This window comes from Lygodium microphyllum, chromosome 18, assembly GCF_053477565.2.
Source record: "Lygodium microphyllum isolate KBCC chromosome 18, Lygodium_microphyllum_v1.1.10, whole genome shotgun sequence".
Taxonomy (NCBI): domain Eukaryota; kingdom Viridiplantae; phylum Streptophyta; class Polypodiopsida; order Schizaeales; family Lygodiaceae; genus Lygodium; species Lygodium microphyllum.
The window spans coordinates 133,948,450-133,963,960 of record NC_141152.1 but is presented as its reverse complement, the minus strand read 5'-3'; positions in this window follow the sequence as shown (position 1 = coordinate 133,963,960).

Sequence of the window (15,511 nt, the reverse complement as noted above, 5' to 3'; positions counted from 1 at the left end):
TACCTTTGCTATTTTTGTCATGATGTGCAATATGCATAGAATTCTTGGTTTCATGTGGCTGATTTTGCCTATAATAACTCCACTCATACTTGTATTGGAGTTTCACCCCTTTAAGGCTATGTATGGTTATAAGGTGCCCTTACCCACATCCATTTTCAATGAGAAAATCAATCCTCATGGGAAAGAAGATTTGAAAGGAATGTAGACCCTTCTTCAACAATGTAAGATGAATCTTAGGAAGGCCCAAGATCAAATGAATATGTATGTAGATGAGAAGGGGCAACCTTATAGAGTTCCAAGGAGAATTAGTTTTGTTGAAAGCGCCCAAGACTCATTACTCTACCTTGAAGGATGGATCCAATAACAAGCTTGCTCATAGATTTTATGGACCCTACAAGATCTTTAAGCACAATAGAGACTTGGAATATAGATTGGAACTATCCTCTTTTACTAAGATTTATAATGTATTCCATGTCAATCGGCTCGAACCCTTCTATGGTACTCTTGTGGATATAGTTGATGAGCTACCACGTATAGATGAAGAAGATCTTATTCAGTACATCCCTGAGATCATCATAGGTCAGCATGAGAAGAAGATTCACCCTCATTCTATCATTGAATATTTGATTAGATAGAGAGATTTGATGCCCGAAGAAGCTCCTTGGAGGCTTGAATCTATATTAGATGAGTTTTCTTATCTATGGGATGCATTGGTACTAAAGCATAACTAAAGCGGAGCTAGTTATGGAGAAAATAGGATCTTAACAACGCTCTATTTTAGGATAGTTTTTATTTTGAAATTTTTTTAAATATGCTATCTATATAAAGTTAAAATACTCTTCAAAATCTACATTTTGACATGTTTCATGCTTCATTTAGACACTTCCACTAGAAGTTATGGCAGATTTTATTCAGCAGGGTTTGTTTTTACAACAAGCTATCCTCTCATTCTTGAGCTTATTTCTTGAAGACTTATAGGCTCCAAATTCTTTTGAGAAATAAATATCATGCATACAGTTGAGGCATATCTTCACATCTTCCTTTCAGTCAATATATCTTCAATCTTTGATTCATTTCTATACTTTGTATATCTAAAACCAGAGTAATGCTCTATTTCATCCATCCTTTCCAACCATTCTAAGTTTGTTTTTATGGGCAAAAACCTTTGGGAAATGATGGATTGTAAAAAGCTCAAAATAATATATATTTTAGTGTGGAATTATTAATAATAACTTGTCACACTAACATAGATATAAAAGGGGTGAGACATGGAAATTTTCACATCTTTTGAACATTAATACATTTTACTATCTCTTACCTCATCTTCTTATTCATAACTTCTATAGCTTCTCTCTCTTCTTTCCTAATTTTCTAGACTTTCTCTCTCCTCATCAATGTTTTCTCTCTCATTTTCTCTTATTTCTCTCACCTCTTACTTCTCTCATTGACATTTACTTTGTGTCAATGACTAGGTGTTATTTTATAAATAGCATCAACAAGTTTTTTGCAAACAAAGAAGATGCATCTTTATGGTAAAGACGGAGTTCCATATCAAGAGGTAGCTCAATTGATATTCATAGATTTTTCTATGAGCATGCTTGTGGATGATCTAGGTCACATTCCATTGGGTATGGTAGTTTTTCTCTCATATAAGGTTTACATCAAAGTCACTTCTCAATCGTCATGACCCTAGTGTTTCTTTTAAAGGGCATGATTGTTTCCAAGTGGAACACATTCTCAAAGGGTCTAATTAGGGGTTGCATGGTTCTTGCTTATGAGTATTTGTCTGATGAGGGGATTCTTGGTTATTATATGCTTTTCAAAGCATGTAAGTCAATTTACTATGGATGTGACAAGACTCGGACTTGCGCTTCACTGCACTTGGACCCTCATCTGTGACTCCAAGGCTTATCGACACCTTGTTACACTTGACAAGTGGTAAGATAACAAAGTTGGATTCTTTGAACATATTTTTGTATGTTGTAAACAAGGTCTACGTTGCATGATTTAAACATAAACTTAGGTCACTCATTCTATTTCCACTCATGAATAGGTACTTGATCTTACCATGTATCTTTGGCATTGTGCTAGTCATGTTATGCCCCGCTATGACAGAGAGGCTCGGGAGAAGATTTCAGAGAGGTTATCTCTTGCATAGCATAACTACATACTAGATTATTGTGTTTTTTCCAAGATGTTGATGGTGTCATTATTACAAGTGGTGCTGAGAAGTTTCCTATTTTCTATCAGTAAGTAGTCATATATGTTTTTCCTCTCGAGTTGCCTCAAATGGTATTTCCATTATTTCTAGTTGCATGACTATGAAAATTTTATATCTTGATTGGTATTATGCTTAAATTGTTATTACCTACATTCATGGAGTGCCACGACTAAGTGTTAACCCCAACATGAAGAAAGCAAAAGAAAGTGGAAAAGACGTAGGGCAAAGGCGGAAAAAAGGTAGCCCAACTGAAGAAAGAAAAGGAGAAAAGGCCAAAAGCGCAAGGGCAACCTTAAAAGTCCAAGGCAAAGGCAAAAGGGGAAAGGCGCATTTTAAAATAAAAAGGCGCACCTTGAAATCTTGTAAAAGAGCACCGGGCTCTCACCCGTGCAATTTGTAAATGTAGACGGGCAGTGGACAGGAAGCTAGGAAGATAGAAGGACAATGGGAAAAAGGGCCTAGGCTATGGCCGGCCATGTAAAAGAGGGAAAAGGGGATGACCGCCCAAAAGGGATTTAGGGTTTTGTATATAAGGTTGAAAAGTGAATGAGAAGCTCATTCTTGTGTGTGGCCAAAAGTAGGTCTCCTCTTCTTCTTCTTCTTCTTCTTCTTGCTTGCTTGAGCTTGTGCTTGAGAGAGGGAGTGTGAGAGTGTGAGGGAGTGAGTGTGTGAGGGTGAGGGACCTAGGAGGAGAAGCTCTCCATCTTCTCCTCTCTTCTTCTCTTCTCTTCTCTTCTCTTGTCTTGCTCGCGGCAATGGAGCTTGGAGCTTGGAGCTTGAGGATGGAGCTCGCTTGAAGCTTGCACTTGGATCGTGGAGCTACCGGAGTGTGCGGGAGAGGAGGTAACTCAAACGGCATCAAGGTAAGCTCACTACACTCGTAGATATGGATGGCGCGTCGGTTATGTGAGAGGTAGCCATTAGTGCTCGGCTTGGAACGCTTGAATCAATAAGCAATTCGTGGGTCTTGGCGGTTGAGCGAAAGCTCCCACATTTTGGTTCCGTTGCCGGGACCACGGATTCAAGCCTTGAGCGCTTGCGCGCTTCGAATCGAGCACTGGAGTAGGGTTTTCCCCGAACCGGTGCTTAAGGTAGATAGGTAGGAAGCGAGGGGGTTGAAGATGGTATTCGATCTCCTTGGCAAGTAGGTGTTTTGCTTTCTTGAGATTTATGTTGTGGAAAGAAGTAGTGTAGGAATTTACTTTGTGATTGGATGCATTAGGATAGGAAAAAACAAAGAAAAAGAAACAAACAGTAGGGTTCTCTGTTGCTGTATAACAGGCTAAAACATGGAAATAGGGGCACAGATCCTTGGAGTGCCGTTCGATTCGAGCACCACAGTGGTTCTAGGCATGTCTGGCATTCCCTTATAGTGTCCTGCACCTATGTGGAAGGCGCTTAACGATTCGGTGTAGTAGACGTCAGCCTAGAGGCATCGCGTGCAACTCGCAGGCTGTCGTCCGCGCCGTCAGACCAGGCCATCCGAGTCCCAGAATCGGACGTCCGATTTTGAGAATCGGACGTTTGGACAACCATCCGATCGGACCAACCCGTCCGATTTTGAGAATTGGACGCTCAGACCACTCGGACACTCGGACTTGGACCAACCCGTCCAATTTTGGAAATCGAACCACTCAGACTCGGACGCTCGGACAACTGTCCGATCGGACCAACCCGTCAGACTCAGACACTCGAACCAGTCAGACTCGGACTAGTTAGAATCGGACTAGTCAGAATTGGACCAACCCATCAGAATCGGACCACCCAGAATCGGACCGTCCGGAATCGGACTGTCCAGAATCGGCGGACCACCTTGTCCGATCCGATTCCCAAAATCGGACCACTTGAAAATCGGACCACTTTTTCGATCCGATTCCCAGAATCGAACGTGAGCAAAATCGGACCACTGGGCCGATCGGACCAACCCAAAATCGGATGTCCGATTCTGATAATCGGACTCCTGAAAATTGGACATCGGAGAATCGAACAAAAAAGTGTCAAAATCAGACAGGTATCTAGAACACAAATTTTGACACATCTAAACCCCGAGATTGACCCCAAAGGCTATTAGAGCTAAAAGCACATCACAGATCCATCACTGGGCTAAAATTTAGAGCATGTAGTTCAAAATTTGGCTATAAACGGTCCTCCAAATTGTGTATGGATTTTACTGTAACGGCCCTGCGGGCCGGGGGGGACTGCCCCCCCGGACCCCCGCAGAGAGGGCTCTCCTCCGCACCTCCCTCGAGGAGGTTGGAGAGAAAACGCGCGACGTGACAGGCCTTCCAAATTGGACCCCAGTGAAGTAATGGCTCTACACCAGCATGGAGTCTCACTTGCAATAGAGCAACCAAAAGCCCATACCCGAACATAGAGAAATAGAGACCCTAGAACATCAATGGGCCAATCTAGCCATCAAGGGCAAGAAGGCCACACCACGAGAACACAAAGACATTGTGTTCAAACCATGTCTAGTCAGAGCAAAATGCAACTTCAGCAAGCTACAAATGCGAAGATGACTAGACATGACACTCTTGACGAGAGATGTACCTTGAATAGCACTGCACTGACAATCCAAGATAGCAATGAAAAATCCACATCTGGTCGCGCAGTCGAGAACTCAAGGGCATCTGTCAAAAGGCTTAAATTTACATGCCAAGACCCGGAAGATGAAGACATAGTACCACCCGCTTATCTTAGGGTCAAACTCACCTCGAAAAGAGAGCATACTATTGATGCTCTAATTGATGAAGGAGCAGACTTTAATATCTTGACCTATGAATCATGGACCCTACTAGGCCAACCAGAGCTCACACCGACTAGTGCAACTCTTAGCCCTTATGGGGGACACCCACAAGCACTCATAGGGAAGTGCAAAATCCTTGCGACAATTGAAATGGAAAGCTTGCCTATCCTGTTTCATGTTCCTCCAAAAAGTGCTAGCTGTAGGAAAGAAACCCTCCTAGGAAGACCTTTCAAAAGGGTGACCAAATGTGAGGCTGACTATGTAGCACAGAGGATACACCTCACACTACCGGGTGTGAGGATAGTCACCACCTTTAGCAAGGGTGACCTCATCGAACCTCAAGGGAAAGGCAAGGAAGGTGATGACATAACGATCACGCCTACAAACGAGGGCAAGGACTTGTTGGAAGAGTTGATATAAGAACAGGTCAAACAACGAGAACCAGTGAGTGAGGCCATGCCGGAAACAAGAAGGTCAAGAGACAAGGCCAAGGACAGGGTTTGGACTCACAAATATCGTAGAAGACCATGAAAGAAGCCCAAGCCTTATAGGCGAAGGCATCAATGGAGAGCTAGCACAACGCCGCGATGGATATCCAAAGCGTTGCTTCGTGCTCAAGGGTATTATGCAGGCAACCAATGGATTTGGGTACCAAAACCCCCTGCTAAACCGCCTCTATCAACTGAAGGCCAGAGTGCATCAAAAGCATGGCACAAGAGGAAATCTAAGAGAAACTCTAGGTCTCAAGGCAAGAAACCAGACATGATTGTTCGAAGGAAAGAGCCCCAGCCTAGGATGCTAAATAGATAGATGTCATACGTAGCCATTGAGCAGCCACAAAAATCATTAGTGCCCAAGGAGCCTTTGCTTTCCCAAGGGGAGAGCAAGCATCATAGGCACAACATTGCTCAAGGCAAGGCTGATCGCTCAACAAAGCAAATGGCACAATCGTCTAAAAGCCTCGAGCAAATCATTCAGCCAGTGCCAAGTCCACCTAAGAGTCCTGGATCTCCTACATCCTCTTTTTTCAAAAGGACACAGGAAGCACAACAGCGGTTGTCAAGGGAAACGGCTCAATTCCAATCTCTATCTCCATCTAAGTTTCCAAATGTCCAAGAGGTGGGACATGACGCCATCTATAGCTCTCGACTCAAGGATATGCATGAGCAACCTAATGTGACTAAATCAACTCATGCTCTATCTACACAGATGAGTGCTCAAAGGCCAACAAAAGACATGACCACTTCTGATCGCCCTAGGGACTTGACACCGCAATCCACCAAGGGTAGCCAGCCCACTAAACTAGCTACTACTACTTCCAATCAGGGATCACAGCAGTCACAGCCCTTGGCCGTGACAATACCCTATGTGGAACATGTCCTTAGAAGTTCACCTATGGAAGAGGTGTCGCAACCAACTTCCTCGAAAACTCCAGCACTTTCAAAGGGCCTAAAGCCTAGGCTGGAGGAGTTAAACACAAGGGAGTTGGTTGAAAAGCTAGACTCTCCGAAAAGAGCGGCAGTTGTGCCCTCACAACCGGGCAAGGCTATTTAGCAAACCACGGCTATGTCCCATAAGGACACACTAGAAAAGGGAAATGCTGAGGCCCGACCAAGCACATCAACGGTCAATAAAGCCCAGGGTCCTGAGATGTTAGATGCACCTACGTTAACCAAGAAAAAGAGGAGAAAACAACGAAAACAACAACAGTTACAGGTGGTTGTGGACCCCAAGAACATTGAGACGAAGGGCGTTGGAGAGCTGATAAATAAAGCATCGAGTCCATCCACCAATGAACACATTAATGCCTCTCCTAATAGCGGTGAACCCTCAAACACATCCGTGTGCTCTGACAAACCAAAGCAACAATTGCCATCAACAGTTGCTTGCAACACTCTATCCACTGACAATAGAACTCACATTGATCAATCAAGAGTGGATACAACGCTGTCACAACAGGGTGACAAATCTATACCAGTCACATCAGAGAAGAACCATGACAAAATAGCAGCAAAGCCTCAGGAGAAACGTGAGAACCCCAAGAGCATAAGAAATCCTAGCGTTGACCAATCTTGCTCATCTAGGCCTGAGCCCCCAGCCATGCTAAAGCCTAAGGAAACTCTTAGAACTTTGCATGAGATAGCAACTGAGAAAGCCCTCGTTGAACATAGAAGTGTCGCAGAATGCTTAACTGAGTTGGAGGCTAAGCTCAAAGTGGTTGCGCGTGTCTACGTCCTTGCGGACATGGGCATGATCCCCAAGGAGCAGCTTGGAGATTACTTGACCTTTCCTCTATCATGGGAAGAACAAGAACATCTTAACGGGCACTACGACAGGCTCCTGCATGAACATACGCGACTCATCCCTGATGAGGAGGCTGACGAACTGCGCTTAACCATCACATTCAATGAAGTGCTCTGTCGACCGAATCTTGTAGACATAGAGCTACTAAAGCGACTGTCAGCAGGCCAGAGTCAATTTGAGCAGCGTTGGTGCAAAAGCCGCGTTGTAATGGCCGAACTAGGGGCTCAGATCATGACGGTCTCAGAAGAGCAATTGGCCAAATGGCGGTCTCAAAGAGACCCAACCTATGTGGCACCAACTTCCCTTCGAGTGCTCACTGACATTTGGGGTACGGACTTAGTTGGGACTAGGCTACAGGGCCCTTTGATTGATAAGGTTCTCACTAAGGAGGAGTTACATATTGCCAGTAGACTCGGACAAGGTTCCATGCTACTCGACGTGGCAAAATATCTAGCAGTATTAAGTCAGCTGCCACGAATACTAGATGCGTGTGCCACGCTCTGGTACAACCCCGAGTTCTACACTTGGTTCTTATCCTCGTAAAGTGACATGGATTCATAAATATGTATATAAATAAAAACTGATTCTTGTGTCACCTTGTATGAACAATATCAACACACACAAGTAATGATAGTCAAGAGCAGGGAGAAGAGTTGGTTCTAATAGGCTAACCTCCTCAAGTCCTCTTCTCATCACACATTGAAAAGCCGTATGACCATTCCAACCTCCAAGTGAAGGGCATGCAACCCATGTTACCGCCATAGGAAGCCTTGACCAACAACACTGATGGAGTAGGCAGGGTGCAGCCCCTTTTCTATACACCTTCTTCCCTTTTTGGTCTATCCTTCCGAGGATGTGCCCTATCCCACTCCATGACAACTAGTGCACTCTGCCTTCGTACCATTGCAATCAGTGGTGATAAGCACCGCACGATTGGCCCTGAAAAGTACACCGTACTCATCAAGCAAGTCCAATAGTTTCTAGCTACTGAAAGTGCGGTGTCCTTGTATTCAATTATGCTACATCGTGCAGTCACAATGCAAAGGATGTCTCATATAACTTCACATGTACTCCTTCTCCACATGGATAACTTTGCTTCATCCACACATTGTTATGAGAAACTAGCCCATGGTATTCTAACTATGTAATATCTAAGTAGGCACGAGCACTCACATAATATTTGCATCAAAGTATATCCACAGTTTGGGTTCTCAAGTGCAGGACAATACTCTAGGCTTGCTTAGAGTTTGACCTGTCTCCCAAACTAATCAAAATATGTCTTGTGCATGATGAGAAGCCTAGCACTATCCCTTAAGGAGAGACCACATGTGAGGTTTTCCAATTGCAGGTATAAGGTGTTGTTCACTCTTCATCGACACTCAACTTTGACTGCTGGTCCCTTACCATCCGACAAGCCCGCAAAGAATCGTCATGTGCAGAATCCCCAACAAACCAACACTTGTGCTGGCCATCAATGCAATCCCCAACACAGCATAGCCCTACCACCACCTCCAACAACCTTCCACCAGCCACCTTGGCCACCAACACGCCCCCAGGACCTTCTGCCACACCACCACCAACACTCCTCCACAGGAACCACAGGCGTCCTTGTCACCCACGTCTTCGGTGCATGCTACAGCCTGCTACCTACGATGGTGAGTGCCATGGGACTGGCACTCATCTCGGAGGGGGGTAATGTTAACCCCAACACGAAGAAAGCAAAAGAAAGTGGAAAAGACGCAAGGCAAAGGCAGAAAAAAGGTAGCTCGACTGAAGAAAGAAAAGGAGAAAAGGCCAAAAGCGCAAGGGCAACCTTAAAAGTCCAAGGCAAAGGCAAAAGGGGAAATGCGCATTTTAAAATAAAAAGGCGCACCCTGAAATCTTGTAAAAGAGCGCCGGGCTCTCACCCGTGCAATTTGTAAATGCAGACGGGCAGTGGACAGGAAGCTAGGAAGATAGAAGGACAATGGGAAAAAGGGCCTATGTAAAAGAGGGAAAAGGGGATGACCGCCCAAAAGGGATTTATGGTTTTGTATATAAGGTTGAAAAGTGAATGAGAAGCTCATTCTTGTGTGTGGCCAAAAGTAGCTCTCCTCTTCTTCTTCTTCTTCTTCTTCTTGCTTGCTTGAGCTTGTGCTTGAGAGAGGGAGTGTGAGAGTGTGAGGGAGTGAGTGTGTGAGGGTGAGGGACCGAGGAGGAGAAGCTCTCCATCTTCTCCTCTCTTCTTCTCTTCTCTTCTCTTCTCTTCTCTTGCTCGCGGCAATGGAGCTTGGAGCTTGGAGCTTGAGGATGGAGCTCGCTTGAAGCTTGCACTTGGATCGTGGAGCTACCGGAGTGTGCGGGAGAGGAGGTAACTCAAACGGCATCAAGGTAAGCTCACTACACTCGTAGATATGGATGGCGCGTCAATTATGTGAGAGGTAGCCATTAGTGCTCGGCTTGGAATGCTTGAATCAATAAGCGGTCAGTGGGTCTTGGCAGTTAAGCGAAAGCTCCCACACTAAGTTTCAATGTATTTGCAGGGTGTGGTGGTTTGGCACAAGCTAGCACAGTGGAGATGAGACATTGTATGTGTCTAGAGCTAGACAATGTGCTCTATGGGGAGTGTTTAGCTACCATAGTGTATGGACTAGTACTATGTTGAGGGATATAGTGTTTTTATTTTTTAGAGACTCTAGAATCCCTTAGGAGTTCACCTATAAGAAACCATCTATATAACATGTGTTCAAAGGATATGAAGAAATACACTTTCTTTATATGTTATAAGGCCTTAGAATGACCTTTCTTACCTTACTAAAATTATGAATTTTTTTCAATTTGTAATTTTAAACCCCTTCGGTAAATATAATCTTGTAAATTTCACTAAATATAATGCATTTTCTTTTTAACTCATGTAGTATCTTAGATGTTCTATATAGTGGACCCCTTGACAACGAGGAGTACTAACTACTTGTGGGATTGTAACATATGTATCTCCACAACATCCACCTAAGAACCAACCATAGTATGATGAGGTAAAGAGCCTTTTAAGTCTCCACAGCATTCATCATGAAGTCACTACCTCCATCATTCAAGCCAAGGGGGTGCACCTTATAGAATATGTAAGATACCCAATGAGTTCAAAAGAAATGATATTTTATTTAGTAAAATTTACAAGATTATATTTACAAAAGAGTTTTTTTAATTACAATTTAAAAACTATTGTAAGTTTAGTCAAATAAAAGAGATTACTTCCCTCTATGGAAGTTCTTAGTAATCTAATTACCTACCACATTACGTGAAAATATAAAAACTACTTCATTAATTAAAAAATCATTTTATGCACAGTTTTTCATTTGCATAATTTACTCACGGACATATAATCAGAATAAAACAAATTCATTGATTAGGTTTCATAATGTATGTTCTCCTACCCATATAGGATAAAAATTACAATTTCATGTGCTGCCTCATCTGGCACATCTGCACGTCACCAAGATCAAATCCATCTATAGCTAGCATTTTTAAGTTTCCCAAGTACCAAGAAGTTCCTAGGTGCGTAAAGGATTCACTAGCCAGAGCCTCACTCGCACCCTATCCACCTCCTACTTAATACGATCCTTGCTGGGAGACCTCTTGGCATCGAAGTCGGTCCATGCTTCCATGGTGGTAAAAACACCCCCCTTGGTATAGGGATTCAACACCTACCCATGGGGGAGGTATAGGGATCCTCAATTTTTATCTATTCCAATACTTAATTCAATCCCGATCTAATCTAGAAAATCACAAACAAGATTCATGTCTTCAAGCAGTTATGGCTTCAATCAATCATGAAACTTTCAAGTGATGATTAATCTAGTAGCAATCGACCTTTGAAATTCACTTTCCCCTAGGGTATCTAGATTTTAGGGTCTCTAACCTCTCAGTTTAAGGTTTATAATTACATTCTTGTAACCAAGTTTCTTGGTCTTAAGTCAATTTCTTCAACTTAGAGATATTTTCGGTCCTAAAATTTTCTTACAAAGCTTCTAGGTCAAACTATTCAACTAATTTCTTAAGGGTTCATTCTTAATAAATCCATATTGAAATTTTCCTCATGATTTCTCTTGAGTTCTAGAATTTCATAGTTTTCCTTACAGTTTCTAGCCTATAAGATGCTCTAATAAATTACCAAGTGAATACTCTAAGATCACATTATTTCTTAAGAGACTTATCTTATTTCTATTGAATTCGAATAGAATTTTTTAGAAAAACTTGTGGTATCAAAATTAAATAAAGGGTTGTTATCCACGTCCATTACTCCGTTAGTGACTCCCATCCTCGCAACTCCAAATGTTGCTTCCACATTAGTAGGGTTATTCGTGATTTTCACTTTTAAATTCTTTTTCTTTGGGGCCATGATGAAAATATGATTCATAGAAGAAGAAGAAGACGGCAGTAATACTGGTCAATAAGGGTGTAAGACTCTCGATGATGATGATTATTATTTTGGGATTCAATGATGTAGGCCTCGCGGATGGTTCTTCTTGCTTCGTGAAGAGTAATACTTCTCTCTCTCTCACCTTAGCAAGCAAGGATAAGAACAAGAGTATCTCTTTCTCTAGTATAGAGAAAGAGTGAGAGAATAGATATGATCTCTCTCTCTCTAGTCGATGGAATAGGGACGAGAGTAGAGATATGGCTTCTAATCGGATTGATAGAATAGGGTAAATTTCTTCAGTGTCTTGTCTTCTCGGATCAGAGTAGAAGAGGATGAGAGACCTTCAGTGGATCCCCTCCTTGGGTTGAATGGAATGATGTCTTCTCGTCTCGCACAATAGAGTCTCCTCCTTCTCGATTGGCGTCTCATCCTCATTAAGATTTCTCTTGTCTATCTCCATGGTCATCCCCATGCCCTCAATTTATAGTTTTGCAAGGAGGATGAAAGAGAGGACGCTTGCTTTTTAGCATTTTTTGATGACATCATCAATAACAAAGAGAGAATGCTTTTTTTAGCACTTCTAATGACATCATTGATGATGTCAGAGAGGGAGCTCCATTTTTGTAGCGTGAAGATAAAAATCTATGAATATATGGGCGAGCACCGCGTTGCGTGTCGTTGGGCGGCCGTCACTCCAAAGCAGTGACCAAGGCAGCAATCAAGTCATCTTGACCTTGGCATACTTGGCAATGGGCTACGAAGGCTTCATTGGCACCATTGGCTATGCGTGAGAAGCTCCCACTAGCTTGTAGGAAAATCTTCCCGGGAGGTCACCCATCCTAGCACTGTCGTCACCCAAGTGCACTTACCTACCAAGTGACTATCCATTAGGCTAGTTCTTTTTGTTGTTCTATACTACAAACATAGTTTTAATAAGCTAGTCTTGGGAGGGTCTCCCAAGTCTTTCTTCCATATGAACTGGCATATAATACCTCATTAATAATAATTATTATATTCATAATGAGAGTCAGTTTTATAACTTGAGCTAGTTTTTTTTATAAATATAAATGTGCAACATAAATCAATTTTCTTTGGAATGTATACACACATTAAAATATACTAAGTAATGGAGACATTACATTCTTCCCTTCTTAGAGAAATCAAGATGTCCTCATCTCAAGAGGATTTGGGGGTATTCTTTCATAAGGGTTACCTCATCGACCCAAGTGGCATCCTCTTCAGGATAATCCTTCCACTAGATGAGATATTCTCTAAGGGTCCTATTCCTAAGGATTCTTTCTTTTATATCCAAGATTCTATTAGGTTGAAGTTCAAGTAAACCTTGGCTCGGCATTGCAACTTGTTGATCATCAAGAATATGATCAGGATTAGGTACATAGGGCTTCAAGAGACTTACATGGAATACATCATGAACTTTTAGGGTTTTCGAATGTTGCAACTTATAAGCATTAGGTCCAATAGAATTTATGACTTTGTAAGGTCCAAAATATATTTAACTTAGCTTTTTGAAATTTCCCAATGATAAAGAACTCCTCTTTGGGCATACAATAATAAAAACCTTGTCCCCTTCTTGGAAGACTCACTCTTTTCTCCCTAGGTCAGCATAGGTTTTCTACCAATCTTTAACAGCTTGTATAACTTGCTTGATGGTTTTGACTTGTTCTTCTATCTCTTCAAGCATCTTCTTAGAAGATTCAACCTTCAAGGTAGGGTTGGAGAAGTTTAGTGGAGCTAGGCATTCTTGCCCATATAGAGCTTGAAATGTGGTCATTTGAATGCTCTAATGTTAGGATACATTGTGAGAAAATTCCATCAAAGGTAGATATTGTATCCACCATCTAAGTTCTTTGTAACAATGTGCCCTAAGTATGTCTTCAATGACCTGATTTGCATGCTCTAGCTGCCCATTAGTTTGAGGGTAATAAGCTGTACTAAAACAAAGATGTGTATCGAGAGCTTCAAATAATCCCTTTCAAAAATGCAAAGTGAATAGAGAATCACGATTGCTGATAATTCTCTTTGGCAGTCCATGAAGTCTACAGATTTCTTTGACAAATAACCTAGCAATACCTGAGGCTTTGTAGCTAGTTTTGACTAGAATAGAGTGGGTAACCTTAGTGAACATGTCCACAATTACCATGATCAAGTTGTATCCTCCTTGAATTGAGGGTAATCCTACTACAAAATCTATACTAATGAATTCCCATTTCATCTTAGGAATATTAAGTGGTTGTAGCTTTTTTGGCAGCTTAACTCGTTCGACTTTTATTCATTGGCAACTCAAGCATTTAGTTACGTATTTAAGTACATCACTTTTGAGCTTTTTCCAATGATAGCTTTTCCTAACTACATTGAGGGTTTTGGCATAGCCAAGATGTCCTGAAAATGGGGAATCATGAACTTCCCATAGTATCTTCTTCTTAAGTTCTTGACTTGAAGGAATACATAATCTTGTCCTGAAGTAGACAAGCCCTTCGTCAATAGAGAAGTTAAGGCACTTTGTCTTAAGCTTGGGATTTTTCTCTTTATTCTAAATTTCCTTCAGCATTTGTTGCTGATATTTGGGATCATTATTAACCTTATCGTTGGCTAGTCGATGATAGGATATCATTATAGCTAGTGTTTGAGCTTTAAGAGGTTCTTCTAAGATAAGTACATTGAGAAATGATTTGTGGCTTAAACCATATGCAATTACATTCTCTTTGCCCAGCCTATATTTGATCTCAAAATCATACCCTTGCAAGACTTCGATCCATCAGCGTTGCCTCATATTTAGATCTAGTTGAGTAAAGATCCATTTAAGACTTTTATGGTCGGTTACCAATGAGAATTTCTTCTCGAGTAGATAATATCTCCATAACTTAAGGGTGTGGATAATTACAAGTAATTCCAAGTCATGAGTAGCATAATTTCCCTCCTGAGTCTTCAAATTTTTGGAGGAATATGCTATTGGATGTCCTTCCTGCATGAGTACACATCCCAAAGCAAGAGCGCTTGCATTGCTCACCATTGCAAATTCTTTGCTAAGATCGGGTACTTAACTCCAACAGAAACACAAAAACGCAAAACACAAAACACAAAATGCTAAGACACAAACAGAGAAGAAAAAGGACTTTAAAGTGAATGAATGAATGGTATAAATAAAGAAAAGAGTATACAACATGCTCAAAGGCCGAGCTGTTCAACAGTTGATGACTCTTGTGGGAGTGGGCTAATGGAGTAATCAATGTGTGCTAAAAATGGAAGGCCAGCAAACTAGGAACTAAAACACAACAGTCTCTAGGGTTGAACGTGGCAGACGAACACCAAAGGCTGTAGGAAGTTGGGTGACAGCAAAGGAAGGTGAAGACGATGCTGACTGGGCCTACATTACAGTATATGCAAGCGTAATTGTGGCTACTCGTATTTTGACGGGTGGTTCTACCATTGGTGGCTCATGCAACGGATGAGTGGGCGGGTAGTACTTCTTGACCCGACTGCCATTGAAGAAGCCCATTCCCTCACCATCTAGTGTTTCCAGCTCGACATTACCAGTTCGGTTGATTGCCCGGACCTTAAAGGGTCCGAGACCTCTGAATTTCATCTTTTGCTTATGTCCTTTAACTGAGTAGAGGAGCACTAGGTCACCCTGCTCAAACTCCCATTGCTTGACATGTTTGTCAAACCAGCTTTTGCATCGGGCTTTCTCGCAGATAAGTGCATAGGTGGCTAGGAGACGAACTTCTGACAGCAGGCGTTCCAACTCAACCAAGAGTTGCATCCATGCCTCCTTCCCTTCCCATTGTTCTTGGAGTGCTATCCTCAGGCTAGGGACGAAGAA